The following is a 17,291-nucleotide window of genomic DNA, read 5'->3' as shown; positions in this document are numbered from 1 at the left end:
GTGCATGACTAAATCACAATATAGACTCTTTAAGAGAAAGATATTACTGCATACCAATATACAAAGGGTGTTGTATGTACAACATACATATACAGATACAGTCAAGTTTTAGGAGAAAAGGAATCCGACAAGTACGAAATAATAAAATGTCTATCCTTCAAAAGTGTACATACCCTGATTAATACTACAACACAGGAAAGGAAACAGATCTGTAAGAAATACTGGGTCACCTAAGTCACTTCTTTTCCCCACCCCACCCCACATGCCCTGCAATCGCCACTCTAATCTTTATTTCCACCAAAACTTTACAGTCCAGAAAACCAACTGGATAGAGTATGCAAAGCACTAATATTCAATCATGGAAACAGGATATAATTTCTACATGTATCTCTTTCTTCCTGCCCCGCTCCAGCAGCCTCCCTCACCACCCCCATAACTAAAGCATTGAAGAAACAAATTTAACTGAGAAGGAAAGGGTTTCTAATTGCATGTTAACATAAACTATGCTGATTGAGACTGAGAGGGCCAGATGCCTTTTTAAGGATGCTAGTTTTATACTGAAATGTTTGAAGCCATCAAGCATTCAGACCTGTAATTCAGAAACTTGAATACATTTCTATTAATCAACAAAAAATATAAATTCAAATATAAAAAGTAATGATTAAAATCTGTTAATCTTTCATATACCCCTTATTAAACTGGTAAGAGGTAAGGTGAGATAGAGCAGAACGTAAGACTTATATTAATGAACTCATGAAAAAGCCTCTAGAATCTTGTAAGCGCACCTGCCAAATAAAGTACTGAGTGAAGTAAGTCAGATGGAGAAAGACAAATATCATATTTGGTATCTAAAAAATAGTATAAATGAGTTTATTTACAAAGTAGAAACAGAGTAACTGATGTAGAAAACAAAACTTATGGTTACCAAGAGGGAAAGGGGAAGGAAGGGATTAAACCGGGAGATTGGAGCTGACATATACACACTACTATATATAAAACAGATAACAAGGACCTACCGTATGGCACAGGGAACTCTACTCAATACCCTGTAATGACCTCTATGGAAAAAGAATCTAAAAAAGAATGGATATATATGTGTGTATAACTGATTCATCTTGCTATACACTTGAAACTAACACAACATTTTCAGTCGACTATATTCCAATAAAGATTTCTTTTAAGTTATGAAAATGCATACTTCTTGACCAAAAGACATAATTTCTCTGCCAACAAACCTGAATTTAAAAAATGCATATCCAAGTATAAACAATATTCGGAAAGCAAAAAGCAACAATGATTGCCAATGCATCCCACAGCATGGCCCCAAAAGCAGTTAAGAAGCCCAAGAACTTACTCAGACTCCTTGACAGGATTTTAGCTCTTCTCAAAAGTAGCTGAATAGTATGAAGGGAAGAAAAAAGTCAAGGCTTTAGTAACTGGGGAAGAAATATTGAAAAATGAGACCAACAGAAACTAAATTAATTTTTACTGCTTCTAGTGAGAGTGAACAAAGCTCGCAGAGAGAGCTTATCTTCCATGCCCCCACTTTCCCTGTCAATTTGCCTATCCACAGAGTTGGGAAATCATGTCCTGTTTTAACTCTCTCATTGGTGAGCAACAGGCAGGAGCCTCAACTGTTAGACACTTGTCTGGCACACAGACATAAAGGAGCTGGCGCGGCAGGAGCTCAAGCTGCGAGACTCAGCTTATTCCTATGTGGGTGAGGAAATCAGGGCACTTGGCCACAGCTCCCCTCAGGGGCCACTGAAACAGTGGAAGCTTCTGAGACTGTGCCATAGACATGGCCATTATGCTAGACCCAGGCTCCGGGTTTTCTTTGTTGTTCTTATCAGAAGAAACAACAGGCAAGCAAAATGCCATCAGTAAAGGCAACACTGATTCCAGGCTCCATGTTATTGGCATGTTTCCCTTTTCCCCACGCCAATCTCACCATGGAATCATAGATGATTAGCACGGGAAAGGGCTTTAGAGATCACACAACGCTACTGTTTCAGTTTACAAATGGAGAAACTGAGACCTAGGGGGGTTTACTGATGACTAGCCTAAGGTTTTTCACTTAGTGGCAGACTGCATATCAGCACAGGAGCTTTTTTTCCTCCTCTTTACTATTCTTTGGCTGGTGCTTGGAGACCTTTTTCTCAGTCTAGTTCCCCTATCCTCTCCTTGCATATCACCTGTCAGTGTATTTGTCTCCTCTCTCCAACCAATGTACTTTCATTTTCAGATAAACTGCCTCACTCTTAGCTCCTATTATCCCTTGACCATTTTTGCCTAAACAGGAAGACCTCTCTTAATCTCAACCAGGTACTGTGAAGTCAAGGCAAGCAATACTGACTGGGTATTACAGCTTCTGGCCAACTTCCCTGGTGGCTCAGCAGTAAAGAATCCACCTGCAATGCAGGAGATACAGGTTCCATCTCTGGGTCGGAAAGATCTCTTGGAGAAGGAAATAGCAACCCACTCCAGTATTCTTGCCTGGGAAATTCCATGGACACAGGAGCCTGGCAGGCTACAGTCCATGAGGTCACAAAAGAGTGAGACAAGATTTAATGACTAAACAACAACAAATTACAGCTTCTAATAAGAGCAGAGAAAAAAGAATCCAGGAGTTAAAAGTCAGCAATAGGCAGGCACATGTGACTCTGCAAACAAGGTATTTAGGGACTAGACCAGAGAGTCAACCAAAAGTGCTTAGCCAGAGGCCAGTACATAGCCGGGACTAGGAAGAGAAACTTGTGGAGCATAATTATGTTCAGGCTACATCATTAGTGGAACAAGGATATGAATTTGTTCAAGAGGACAAAGTTTATAAAGATAATAAATGAAACTAGTAAGAATGATTATATATAATCTTACCCTCTAGGTCACATTTCCTAGCCTTTTTCCAAAAGTTCCCTTGAAAATGTATGTTAGATTCATTGGTGAAAGGAAGCAGAGATGGCTGAGCTGAGACTCTGCCTACTTTATAAGTTGGGACTAATTATCTATAAAAATAATGTAAAGGAGTCATATAACTAATTGAACACTGAACAGGAGTGGAAGGAAGGGAGTAGGTAAGATGAGGGTGACAGGCAAAAAGCCTATACAGTATACAATTCTTCAGCAAAAATGATGACACACAGTATCAGGCAAATTTTCAACTGCAATGGATAAATCATATTTCCACTTTGAGAAAGATTGGGGCTATTTAGATCACTCTAAAATGAGAAAAACATTTCATTCTTAGTCAAAGTGCTTAGAAAAATAGAAACATAGCAAGCTTACTGAACAGTAACTTTAGATCTAGCCGTCAACTAAAATGATTCTTTCAACATCTTTAACGCCCTAACAAAGGAAACCAAAGGTGTTATTTTTCCTCTATAATTTCATATTATATGTTTTACCAAATAACATTCTTGAGGTTACTTTATACCTCAAGATTTGGGTTGGCAAACTCTTCTAAAATTACTTATTGCTACAGGTATATAAATGGTGACCTCACACACTTTTCTACTGTTGTTACAATAACAATTCTAAGCAGTGCATTATAATTGGGAATAACCCCTTAATGAACTCATCTTTATACAACTATTGTCATCATTATATATTAATGACTGCATTTTATATAAGTAGGGCTCAAAGTGTTTTCAAATGAATTCACGTATAATAGATGTGAAAGGGAAAATATAAATTGGACAATGGGAAGGGTAAGAGTTTATGAAGTGTTACATCATTAATTCTCAGTCTGAGATCCCTAGACCAGAAAAGGTATCCAACAGAAAAAGAATCCATTATAATAAGGCTGTAGAAAACTAAAACCTAACTTTGGGCTAGCACCCTATTGTGTGTGCTCAATCACTCATCGGGTCTGACTCTTTGCAAGCCCATGGACTTTAGCCCTCCAGGCTCCATGGGATTTTACAGGCAAGAACACCAAGATGGGTTGCCATTTCCTCCTTCAAGGGGTATTCCAGACCCAGGGATCGAACCTGGGTCTCCAGCATCTCCTGCACTGGATGATTCATTACCGCTGCACCAGCTGGGAAGCCCGAGCATCCTATTAATTCAGTGTAATAACAAGACTGGTGATTAAATGGTGATCCAAGCCGACGGTTGATAGCTTCGGTCTCTTTGATTTATTTTTAAAAGGAGGGAAAGGGAATAATTATTTAATATGTAGGTCAGTGAGCAAAATCTTTCAAAACTTAGGACCCAATAGCATATTCAAAGAACTCTTAGATAGCAGAAATTTTAGACTGGGTATTTTCTCAGTATTCCATAGGAGCCAACATGTACTGAACGTGTGTGTGCATGGGTGCCTGCATGCTCAGTTGCCAAATCATGTCCAGCTCTTTGCAACCCTATGGACTGTAGCCAACAGGATTCTCTGTCCATGGGATTTCTCAGGCAAGAATACTGGAGTGGGTTGCCATTTCCTCCTCCAGAGGATCCTCCTGACCTAGGGATCGAACCCACATCTCCTATGTCTCCTGCACTGGCAGACAGATTCTTTACCACTGAGCCTCTGGGAATATATTGTGTGTCAAGTACTGAGCAAAGCACATTACATGAATTAGCTCCTTTACTCTTCACAAAACTCTGTAAGGCAGGCTAAGACTGACCCATTTTTGAGATGAGAAAACTGAGGCCAAACGAAGGGAAATAACCTGTCCAGGGTTCCAGAGCTGATAAGATTATCTGAAATCTGCATCCAAAGCCTTGTGTTTTTAACCAATATATTTACCCTCAATCTATTTAAAAAACAAAACATACACTTATTTGATTCTCTAAATACATTCCAACTTTTTAACTGATTTTTCATGAAATATGTCTTATAGTTTGATATGAAATATAAAACATCAAATATAAAGGTTTTGAAATGTCATAATACTTTAAATTCTTAGCAGCAAAATTGGTTATGCCAATTTAATAATTTATTCATTAACCAATTCTGTTAATGAATTAGTAGGACCATATTTTTAAGGAGAAATGCCTAACCTATTTTAACAAGACTAATACTTTAAAATATTTTATTCTCTATTGATGTTTTGGAGTGTCTGCGGCATTCCAACACATGAAATACTATGTCTTATAAAGGCACTTTAAAAAAAAAAATCATTTTGCTGATTGTACTTAAATATGGAACTACAGTACACATAAATCCATCATCTGGAGAAAAGCTGACTTGATATAACTGTGCCTTTCTAAGCTTTTGAGGAAAACACTGACTACTACCGCTTCAGTATTTACCTTACATGTACATGTACTACGGAAGAACTTAAGTCAATGATGCAAGAACCCCAAAGACTGAATTCAAGTGTTCTCCTAAAAAATCTTGCTAAAAAAATACTCAGAAACATAAAGTAATATATGGTCACTTCCAGTTTAGAAGTATAAGGCACAGAGTAAAGCAGAGAATCTAAAACTTTCCAGATAATAAAGCCAAGTTAAATATTCAAACCAGACTATTCTAACAGCATGAAGCAGGGACCAAATTCTCCAATTTCTATTCTTATTGCTGTTGAGTTAATTAGCCTGATAACTATTATTACAATTTATACTTTTGAAATGGCTTTTTTTAGATTATACCATAAAAAGCATACCACTAATTATGCCATATATAAATGTTATAAGGATATACAATATATTGATAGGTGCAACAATAGCCAATTTACAGAGTACAAAGCCACACTGCCAAAACAGTATGATTCTCAAGTTAGCTAATTATTTTAGACACAAATTAAAATACCTTCATAAATGTATGTGCGTATAGGACAAATGCTGACATTCAGATGATACCAAAGATATCAATCTTGATATTGTTTTATACTATGCTAATATATATTAGTTGAGAGAGACACACTTTGATATAAAACTGCCAATTAAGACAGTATATTAAACTTACACTCCAAAGAAATAAGGCTATTATATGCTTGAATGCATATGTAATTAAATTTTTTCTTTAAATAAAAGTTCTAATCAGATCACATTCTTTGTGATAATAATCTCTTGTTGTAAACAGCATAGCACCCTCTGGTGCATCTGTTTTAAGATGTATAAAATTTCCACCAAAAAAGGATAGAATTCAAGTAAAAATGAACCTTAAAAATCAATAGATTGATATTCTCCTTTATTTCAGTACATATTTTTAAACATTAATGCTTAAAAACAATTTTCACTTAAAAAGAACACTAAAATCTTTATAGTAACAATCAAAGTAGGTCAGGAAAATGTTTTCACTTGATAATATTTAAAGTAACCAACAAAACAACACCAGTTCTCAACACTTAATATTTAAATTAAAATAATGCTGCCCAAAAAACATTCAAGTATGGGACAGCAAAAGTTAACTCGTTACCTAATTTCATGTTCCCTAATTTCACTTTATTCAAATCTGCCTTGGCTTTTTGCTTCAGATAAACTGACTGCATAAAGTGCTCCTGAGTACTTTTTCTGGATTCAAATGGAATTTATCACTGTTTAAAGAATCTGAAGTGTTTTCTGAAAGGACCTGCAGCTTACACAGCTCAAAAACAGAATGATATTCAAAAAAAAAAGTTATGTTAATTAAATTAGGAATCTTAATTTGAATAGTTCAAAACCTTTACTTTAAAAAGAAAAACAACTCTTCCTAGGAAAATAATTAACTCCAAAAGTATATTTTACTAAGAACAAAAGCAAAGGATGCCACCTGCTTTAGACAGCTCCTTTGTGAACCACTGGAAGTCCCAACACAATGCACTAGAAATGAAAGTGACACCTGTTTAAAACAGCCATCTGTCCCTCACAAAGCTAGATTTAGTTAAATCCATTTAATCTTAGATTTCCAAAATATGGGAACACTATGCACCTGTGAACAGAGAGGAATTTAAAATCTGTTTTCCAACAGCCACTGGGACTCTATACCAAAGAGTTAAAGACAAATATTTCCAGTAGGGAAAGTAAGTTGTTTATTTTTAAAAGTAACTAGATATAGAGGATTTTTAGCCTAATGCTCAGCATAAAAACAAAGAAAGCAAGCAAAAAAAAAAAAAAAAAACCCAGCAGATTCTTCATAATGTAAAGGTTTATGTCTTTGAAGACTTTGTAATTTGAAAAGTTTCTTTGTTTGGTATTCTCATTTCTTGTAACATACTCACTAGAGATACAAAAAAAACCCAAAGTAACATTCTTACTACATAGTTCAGAAAAGTTTTTTTAAAACTCTTCCTACATATCTGATACTCTATCTTCTCTTTTAAATACACACACATATATACACATACTTACTAAAAACTCTGAGATGTAAAATCAAATTCCACACACTGATTTCTTCAGTTGACAGTTTAGAGAGTATATACAACATCAACCTTCTGAAGAACAATGAAACATGTTATCAAATTGTAACATGTATCGTTTAAATAAAAGATTAAATCTTTGATTCAAAATTCATGTTTTAATTCCTAATTTTTAATAGCAATACCTTTTTACCATTAAATGCTTCTATAAAAAATATTGCTTAGGATTAACATATATTAAATTCATAAACTGTAAGTTTTTTGCATCTCCTAAACTTACTAACTATAAACCTTTTGAGTACAAGAGTATTTGAATACTGGAGGAATAATATACTATTTTTTTAATTAGCATAATCATCCCATATAATGAAAACAGTATGGAATGATGCATTTGAGAAGTGCATTTTAGTTTACTGTTATACATTTAAATGCAGTACAGAAATATGCCTATACCATTTAATGCAATAGGCACAATAACATAAAAAGGCTGAGACAGACATTATGACACACGATGGATCACAAATATTCAGCTATTCAAAATAAGTTACAAGTAACTCCTATTTAATAATTTTAGTTTTAAAGTTTGGCCACTTCAGTTTTTTTTTTTAGTCTTATACAAACACAAGAGAATACCAACACATAATATACTCTCTCCTAGGAAAAATATCACAGGAAAAAAAAAATACAAGTGTTACCAAGTATTTATCGGTATGTTAAATTCAAAAATTTATCCTTTGTTAGTATTTCTAGCTATTATTTACTTGATCCATATGAATAATGTTGATACACCTGAGTCCAAGGCATCTCTAGCAGCAACTTTTATATCACATATGTGCTTTTAATAACGGATAAGTAATAGAATTCAAATTAACTTCTGATCTCAAAACACCTTGTGAATGAAAATCTAACTTAGAGAAAAACTGAGATAGGTGTAATGTGTGAAATGCCTCAAAAAAGTTCTTGGACACTGCCAATAAAAACATTAAGCTATAAAATTATAGCATATAATCTACTCAACTGAAAATGTATTAAATGGCATAAAGTCTGAAACTGTCTCAAGACAGTAAAACTCCTATTAACTTCAAAGTTTATAAGGACCGAGGAACTTCACCATCCAAAAGTGTTCAGGCATTTGACACTCACCTGAACAGAAAAAGAATACAGGTTAGTATTAGAGATTTGCATGAAACCTAGGTTGGGGAGGGGGCAACAAATATAAAGAAATTTGAGTGCTCTGAGAGAGTCTTCATTCAGAACCAACATCATCTTCATTTAAAATACCAACCACAAAGAAATTAATTTTAAAAAAGAAAAGTTTTTAAACTCTAACTCTTATTTTACAAAGTATTAGCCTTAAATTGCATTACAATTACCCAACCTGCTCACTGACAATTTCAAGAATAATTAATACTGTCACATTATCCATGGTCTGTTCTGTTGGGCAAATCAATATATGGTTTGCTGTTAGAAAAAAAAGACTAAGTAAGTATTTAAAATTTTCAATTTGGAAACTTCAATATGTGCAAATAAAACAGTACATTACATTTGCTTTAGCACACACTATCAAACTCTTTACTCATGATCTATTAATTAAACATTGCGCTGAAAATTGAACAAATTTACAGGATCTCTAAAACTGGGTTACCTGTATCTAAGAGCCTATAACTTGAGGACTGACAAATATTCAAATATACTGAGAAAAATAGAATTTTGAAGGAAAGACCTAAAAAGGAAAAAGTTCTCTCTTCAGCAGGCTTAAGTCACTGTCTAAAGAAAACCAAAAACTAATATTAAAAAGACTGTTAAGTACACACATGCCGAGATCTTAACAACCACAAAGAAAGTGAAATATACACACGTTTCAAGTTGAGTAGCTTCATACATTCTTTATGAACAACTTGACTTCAATTTCAACTCTCAAAGGAAAACGAACAGAGAAGATGAAGAAAAAAACAAACTCTTTAGAAGTACCATAACTGTCACAAATAACACTGTAAACAGTTCTCACAAAGCTTCCTTCTGTCCTTTCCCTGTTTGTAACACACAAAGTCTCATAACCACAATGAAAATTGTTAACACTCCACTGTGGGGAAGGAGGTTCATCAGAGTGAAATGGAACCTCACTAGTACCCCTCCCATCTCCACACGAAGGATAAAGCACTGTCAATAACTACTAACCAAGTATCACAGATGCCCTGCATCCGGTTTAAATCTCACACTCACACACAAACACACCAAAAGAGAAAGAGAGAGGAGAGAGACTTAAAAAAAAAAAAAAAAAAAAAGATCTTCTTCCCAGTGCAGCAAAGAACCCAGCCAAGAAGCCCCTGGTTCCAGTGTGTGTGCAAGGGGTGTGGGGGTAAAAGAAAGGGGGGAGGGAAGAGTGCTGAAAGGATATTAAGACTGTTTTGCAGCACAAAGAAAACACAGTTTTAAAAGAAAAAAGAAAACCATGCAGCTGATGAGGATGGTAAAAGAGCAGCTCATTTAAGCACAAGGCAAAGAGGGGCAAAAATGAAGGGAATAGGCGGTGAGAAAAGTTCACCGTTGTATAAGGATAAAAACAACAAAACCCGTAACAAGGCCCCACAAGTGAACAACAACAACAAAACACCACCTCTTGGGTCCCCCCTTGCACACTGTTGTCTATTTCGGTTTGGAAAGAAGCAGGAACCAAGCAGCTTTGAAAAACAAGAAAATTAAAGAAAGAAAGGGAAAAAAGAACCCTTCTCTCTTCACCTGGCCCTCCTCCTCAGCCCCAGACCTAGGGGAGAGCTCCACCGTCCGCAGCGCAGAACTGTGGCTCCCTCTCCCGCTCCGCTCGCAGCCCCCCGAGCTCCCGCTCCATCCCTGAAGCGCGGCCGCGGAGGGCCAGGGCCGGCGGGCGGGCGGCGCGGCGCCCACACCCCCGACCCAGCCGCGGCGCGCACGGTCCATTGTAAACAAGCCCGGGGGACCGAGCCCCTCGGCAGCGGCGCCGCAGCTGCAGCCCCGGTGTCAGAAGTGAGACCCCCGCACAGCCACACTCGGCTCGCACACACACGGACACACACACGCACGGACACCAAGCGTTCACACGCATCCACACGCTCCCACACACATGTAGAGACCGAAGAATATTCACCTTGGCTGTGGATTATTGTGGTGTTGTTGGTGGGTGATGGAGATGGTGGTGGTGGGGAGGAGGAAGAGGAGGAGGAGGAGGAGGAGGAGGAGAGGAGTAGTTGTTGTTGATGGGTAACAGTCGCCAGGACTACGGTGACTATGGCGCTTGATTCACAAGGCAACGGTTGCTATAACTCACAAAAGAGAGAGAGAGGGAGAAGAGAGAGGGAGCGAGAGGGAGAGGGAGACACTCGCACGGGGAGGGGTGGGGGAGGGAAGAGAGGAGGAGGCGGGCCGGCTAGCAGCCGGAAGGGGCGGGCTCAGTTCCGTGACGGACAACCCCCGAACCGAGTCACCGGGGGGAGCGAGGGCAGCTTTCCCAGAAAGGATTCCAAAGAGATGCGCCAGCTTTGGCAGGGGCTGAGATTACCCCTAGATTCCCCTCGGAGGTACACTACTACACGCCCTGGCGAGGCTGGAGGACGAACTTAGGGCCGTGGCGCGAGGGATACTTTCTGTGAAACGAGAGCTACCAGTCGCAGCAGCCTGCATTGTGCCAAGAAGCCTCAAAGCGGGAGACGGTAACGGCTAACCCAGCAGAGGGGCTGTTGAGGACGATTCCAGACACCTTGTGAGACAACCAGCTACAGCTGGGGAAGAATCCACTTTGAAGAGACCCCGCCCCCCATGTAAACCTCATTTCCGGGGCGGGGCGGGCGTAGGCTCCCGGATGTGCCGCCGCTCGCTAGCTCTTTTTTCCCCTCACTTTTTCGTTAGCCGCCCCTCCCGCCTCTGAGGCGCCGGCTGTATTCCCGGTAGCGGTCGCCTGCTGACTTCTGGCTTGCCGGGGCGGTGGGGAACGCGCTTGATTGGAGGGTCCACGCCACCCTCGCTCTCGTGCTTTCCGCATTCCGGCCCGCTCCCGCCTCCCGAGGCCACGACTCGGAGGAGCGCGGGCGGCGGGCTGTGAGCGAGCTGCCTCCGCCGCCATTTTAGAGCGGGCGAACGCGAGGCGCGCGTGGGCTGCGCGCCGGCCTCCCGCCTTCCAGCCGCGGCGTGGCGCGCACCGGGAAGGTCCAAGCTCTTCCGGCCCTCAGGAGCGAAGAGGCGAGGTTTTGACTCCCTCCCTACCTACAGGGCGGAGAGTAAGCTCTACTAAGGAACGAGAAAGCGATCTCTCCGGAACGCGAAAACGCATGGCGGCCCCCCTCCGGGAACGGCGGTGGGAGGTGGGGTAACCTACTCTGTTCCTAGAGCCCCGTTATCTTCAGCCCTCTTAACTGCTCGTCCCTTTTTGAAGCTGACCAAACCAGGATTTGAACTCATCCCCTTGTCTTACTACTTGCCTCGTCCCGGTCGCCGGTTCCCTAACAACCTGCTGTCCTGAGGGTCTTCCTCCTTCCGGGTGTTTTAGAGATAGACGAATGGCTTCCCTTGGTGATGGATATTGTTAGCACACAACTGTCTCGAACCCCCATTGGTATCGAATTAGCCTCTAACGCCACAGGGTTCAAACATATTCCCCCAATTCCCAGCAGACAAGAATCCTGCAGAAATATGCCCTCAAGCCCTGCCAATACACCAAACCAACACAGGCAGCTAAGCTGCTTATCCAGGACAATAACTTGGATATTCGAGCATTAGGAAGTCAGTTCTCTTGAGGCTTAATTTTTGCACCTGCAGAATAAGGGTTTGGGGCCTGCTAAAATAATAGCTACCGTTTCCGAAGTTTTATTCTGCCCCAGACGTTTATGCTTAGTGTTTTACATGCATTATCTCATTTAATCCTCGCAACACCACTATCAGGTACATAATACTCATTTTGGAGAAGGTACAGTCTTAACTAAAAGTCAGTGGTTTATTTTACAGTTTTGCACCATGGAGTATTAGATAAAGAGTATTTTATGAATCAGCTGAACAATAGATTCAAGAAAGTAATGTTGCCTTTGGTAATCTAATGAGTTACAGAGTTTCTTAAAATGTGTTACAATCTAATAGTGAACAGGATTGAACACAGTGCTAAAACGGAAAGGTTCGTGACCCACTGTGGTAGTAGGCCCTTCCAATCTGAGACAGATGACACGGTGACCAACACCAGTTAAACTCTTCATATTTAGAATAATAGTTTCGACGTACACGTAGGAAATAAAGTATGCATTCCAGCTATATGAAAACTGGTAGTCATTATGAATATTCATTTCATTACATTTACAGCTGAAGTCTCTATTCCTGTAATGGTGAGCGTTGCTGTTTGCTCACACTACACAGCTCTGAATAGCTTTTTTAGTTCTATTATAGTTTGCCCATCCCTTCCCTCACTGTCAGCTGTTGCTTCTTACTGCTGTTAACATAATTTCATTATCCTCCCCACCATTTTAATTTACTGATTATAATCTGCAGACAAGAAAACCACATAATGAAGCTTGTGCAAAACTATCTCAAGAGTACTTTGAGGACCTCTGTTTTAGGAAAAGTATGTGACCTTTGTGTGAGGACTTTGTAACATCAGTTTAAGCTACATAGAGTTGTTTTTGTTTTTTTTTTAACCTACATCATTTGGCCTTTTCCTGAGTTATACATAAATATTTTAAGTGAGTTCTTTTAAAGTTAGGATATAGAATATTTCTCCCTGTTTTAGAATAATTGATAGTATTAGTTCTAGTCATAAAAGATTCAGTTCAGTTCAGTGGCTCAGTTGTGTCCCACTCTTTGCGACCCCATGAATCGCAGCACGCCAGGCCTCCCTGTCCATCACCAACTCCCGGAGTTCACTCAAACTCACATCCATCGAGTAGGTGATGCCATCCAGTAATTTCATCCTCTGTCGTCCCCTTCTCCTCCTGCCCCCAATCCCTCCCAGCATCAGAGTCTTTTCCAATGAGTCAACTCTTCGCATGAGGTGGCCAAAGGAATGGAGTTTCAGCTTCAGCATCATTCCTTCCAATGAACACCCAGGACTGATCTCCTTTAGAATGGACTGGTTGGATCTCCTTGCAGTCCAAGGGACTCTCAAGAGTCTTCTCCAACACCACAGTTCAAAAGCATCAATTCTTCGGCCCTCAGCTTTCTTCACCATTCAAGTCTCACATCCATACATGACCACTGGAAAAACCATAGCCTTGACTAGACGGACCTTAGGCGACAAAGTAATATCTCTGCTTTTCAATATGCTATCTAGGTTGGTCATAACTTTTCTTCCAAGGAGTAAGCGTTTTTTAATTTCATGGCTGTGATCACCATCTGCAGTGATTTTGGAGCCAAAAAAAATAAAGTCTGACACTGTTTCCCCATCTATTTCCCATGAAGTGGTGGGACCAGATGCCATGATCTTCGTTTTCTGAATGTTGAGCTTTAAGCCAACTTTTTCACTCTCCTCTTTCCCTTTCATCAAGAGGCTTTCTAGTTCCTCTTCACTTTCTGCCATAAGGATGGTGTCATCTGCATATCTGAGGTTATTGAAAGTTCTCCAGGCAATCTTGATTCCAGCTTGTGCTTCTTCCAGCCCAGCGTTTCTCATGATATACTCTGCATCAAGTTAAATAAGCAGGGTGACAATATACAGCCTTGACGTACTCCTTTTCCTATTCGGAACCAGTCTGTAACATGAATTTTTCAGTGTTACCACCAGACAACCAATTCAAGCTATAGATTTGGAAACATGCTGGGTTATAAATGCATGTTTTGTTATGTAATAGTTATGATAGGTCAGAAATCCCTTTGCTTATATTCATTTCTCCATTGTGGTAATTTATAAGCTTATATAGCTACATCTTTACATATGTTACACATATATTTAAAAAATAATTTGTTATACCACAGAAAATACCCAGCCATGTGTCCAACATTTATCACCTGTAACAGGGTTATACACACTGGATTGAAAAAGTACCTAAACAAAAAATACTTTACATTCTTTGACAAACTGAATAAACTGCCAATACAGTAGTTATTTGTTGAGTATCAAAAATGGGCTAGATATGGCTCCTGTCTGTAAAATGTGCAAATTCAATATCTGTGAATTTAAAATACTGTGTCCTTTGATCTTGGATTGTTTTTGCTGTCAGCTTGGAGTGAATGGCAGAGACATCGATTAACACATTTGTATCTGAATCACTTGAAAAATAGGAAGCCCTGATTATGTGTGGATTATTAAAAAGCATCACTATGAACAAAGCTAGTGGAGGTGATGGAATTCCAGCTGAGCTATTTCAAATCCTGAAAGATGATGCTGTGAAAGTGCTGCACTCAATATGCCAGCAAATTTGGAAAACAGCAGTGGCCACAGGACTGGAAAAAGTCCGTTTTCATTCCAATCCCAAAGAAAAGCAATGTCAAAGAATGTTCAGACTACTGCACAATTGCATTCATCTCACACGCTAGTAAAGTAATGCTCAAAATTCTCCAAGCCAGGTGTCAGCAATACATGAACTGTGAACTTCCAGATGTTCAAGCTGGTTTTAGAAAAGGCAGAAAAACCAGAGATCAAATTGCCAATATCTGCTGGATCATCGAAAAAGCATGAGAGTTCCAGAAAAACATCTACTTCTGCTTTATTGACTATGCCAAAGCCTTTCACTGTGTGGATCACAATAAACTGTGGAAAATTCTGAAAGAGATGGGAAATCCAAACCACCTGACCTGCCTCTTGAGAAACCTATATGCAGGTCAGGAAGCAACAGTTAGAACTGGACATGGAACAACAGACTGGTTCCAAATAGGAGAAGGAGTACGTCAAGGCTGTATATTGTCACCCTGCTTTTTTAACTTGATGCAGAGTATATCATGAGAAATGCTTGGCTGGAAGAAGCACAAGATGGAATCAAGATTGCCGGGAGAACTATCAATAACCTCAGATATGCAGATGACACCACCCTTATGGCAGAAAGTGAAGAGGAACTAGAAAGCCTCTTGATGAAAGTGAAAGAGGAGAGTGAAAAAGTTGGCTTAAAGCTCAACATTCAGAAAACTTAAGATCATGGCATCCAGTCCCATCACTTCATGGGAAATTGAAGGACACTTACTCTTTGGAAGGACAGTTATGATGAACCTAGACAGCATATTCAAAAGCAGAGAGCACTTTGCCAACAAAGGTCCGTCTAGTCAAGGCTATGGTTTTTCCAGTGGTCATGTATGGATGTGAGACTTGGATGGTGAAGAAAGCTGAGTGCTGAAGAATTGATGCCTTTGAACTGTGGTGTTGGAGAAGACTCTTGAGAGTCCCTTGGACTGCAAGGAGTTCCAACCAGTCCGTCCTAAAGGAGATCAGTCCTGGATCAGTTCATTGGAAGGACTGATGCTGAAGCTGAAACTCCAATACTTTGGCCACCTCATGCGAAGAGCTGACTCATTGGAAAAGACTCTGGTGCTGGGAGGATTGGAGGCAGGAAAAGAAGGAGATGACAGAGGTTGAGATGGCTGGATGGTATCACCGACTCAATGAACTTGAGTTTGGGTAAACTCCAGGATTTGGTGATGGACAGGGAGGCCTGGCATGCTGCAGTTCATGGGCTCTCAGAGTCAGACATGACCTAGCGACTGAACTGAACTAATATACTTTATAAATTACTTTAGCACATTCTCAAGGGTAAATTTCCTCTTCAATATTATCTATTAGGTTATTTCCTACTATTGATATCTACTGCCTAGTCAAGAATTAATAAGTTACTTCAACATTAATGCTTATAAAAGGAAAAACTACATACAAAGGACAAAATACTGATAATATGATAGATTTACTCCAAAAAATAGTATATATGAGAGTTTTAAAAGTTAATGGATTGGTCTGTGACAGCTTGCCAGTGAATTTGTGGTGAATCCTTTTATAAAGCAGAAATCATACCTGTTTAAAATGTTTCACTTTATTATAATATCTGATTTTCTTCAATTGAGAGACACTTATAGTCTTAGTTCTCTTAGGCAACTAAGGGAAATGAATGGTTCCATTTTAACCAGTTATTTATTGAGTATTTATGATACGCATATGGACTTCCCTGGTGGCTCAGGACCTAAAGTGTCTGCCTACAATGCGAGAGACCTGGGTTCAATCCCTGGGTCAGGAAGATCCCCTGGAGAAGGAAATGGTAACCCACTCCAGTATTCTTGCCTGGAAAATCCCATGGACAGAGGAGCCTGGTAGGCTATAGTCCATGCGGTCCCAAAGAGTCAGACTCAACTTCACTTTCACTAGATCTCAAGTTCTGTGGATATGCAATAATAATCAATAATGATATCAGGTGATAGAGGCCAAAACTAGAGTAAATAGAGTAATTCAAAACTATATAATTTGTCATTTTTCTCTGGAGCACTCCTAACTCTACCCATGCTCAGCCAAAGTATTTTGATTTTGAAAATACTGCATTTTTTTTCTGATAGATTTGTCGTTCTAACTGTATTTTTAGGTAGTAGAAACCAACTGTTAACTCAGCCGTCCTGAGATATGTCTGTTCTTATATATAATCTGGAATTAAATTTTCAGCCAAGTAGAGAACCTGCCTGCCAATACAATAGATGTAAAGACATGGGTTCAGTCCCTGGGTTAGGAAGATCCCCTGTAGGAGGGCATGGCAACCCACTCCAGTATTATTGCCTGGAGAATCCCATGGACAGAGGATCCTGGCTGGTTACAGTTTGTAAGGTTGCAAAGAGTCAGATAAGACTGAAGCAGCTTAGCGTGCGCATGTGTGTACACACACTCACACACAAACACACACACACCCCATTCATTTGTAAAAAAAATTACCTGAGCAACAGAACATAATAGAATTTCATAAGTTGATTTTCTTTTTCAAGATCAAAGTATGTTTTGATATACACATGTAGCTTTTTTCACTTTAATTAATGCAGAATCTTATATAGTATTTGCAGCATTAAAAACAAAAATTGGAAACAACCTAAATAGCTATCAGTAGG

General features: G+C 39.4%; 1 protein-coding gene across 3 annotated transcripts in view; it reads right to left on the bottom strand.

Annotated features, from left to right (window-relative positions):
* Positions 1-10,658, bottom strand: part of RFX3 (regulatory factor X3) — a 341,608-nt gene extending 330,950 nt beyond the window's left edge. For 2 of the 3 annotated variants that reach the window (XM_018052027.1, XM_018052029.1), the window contains exon 1: positions 10,402-10,633. The gene's annotated coding sequence lies outside the window, so the exon portion shown is untranslated. Of the gene's footprint in view, positions 1-10,401 lie in introns of all 3 variants that reach the window. The other variant, XM_005683704.2, reaches the window with a different exon arrangement.

The sequence above is a fragment of the Capra hircus genome, chromosome 8, assembly GCF_001704415.2.
Source record: "Capra hircus breed San Clemente chromosome 8, ASM170441v1, whole genome shotgun sequence".
Taxonomy (NCBI): domain Eukaryota; kingdom Metazoa; phylum Chordata; class Mammalia; order Artiodactyla; family Bovidae; genus Capra; species Capra hircus.
This window is presented reverse-complemented; position numbering and strand designations above follow the sequence as displayed.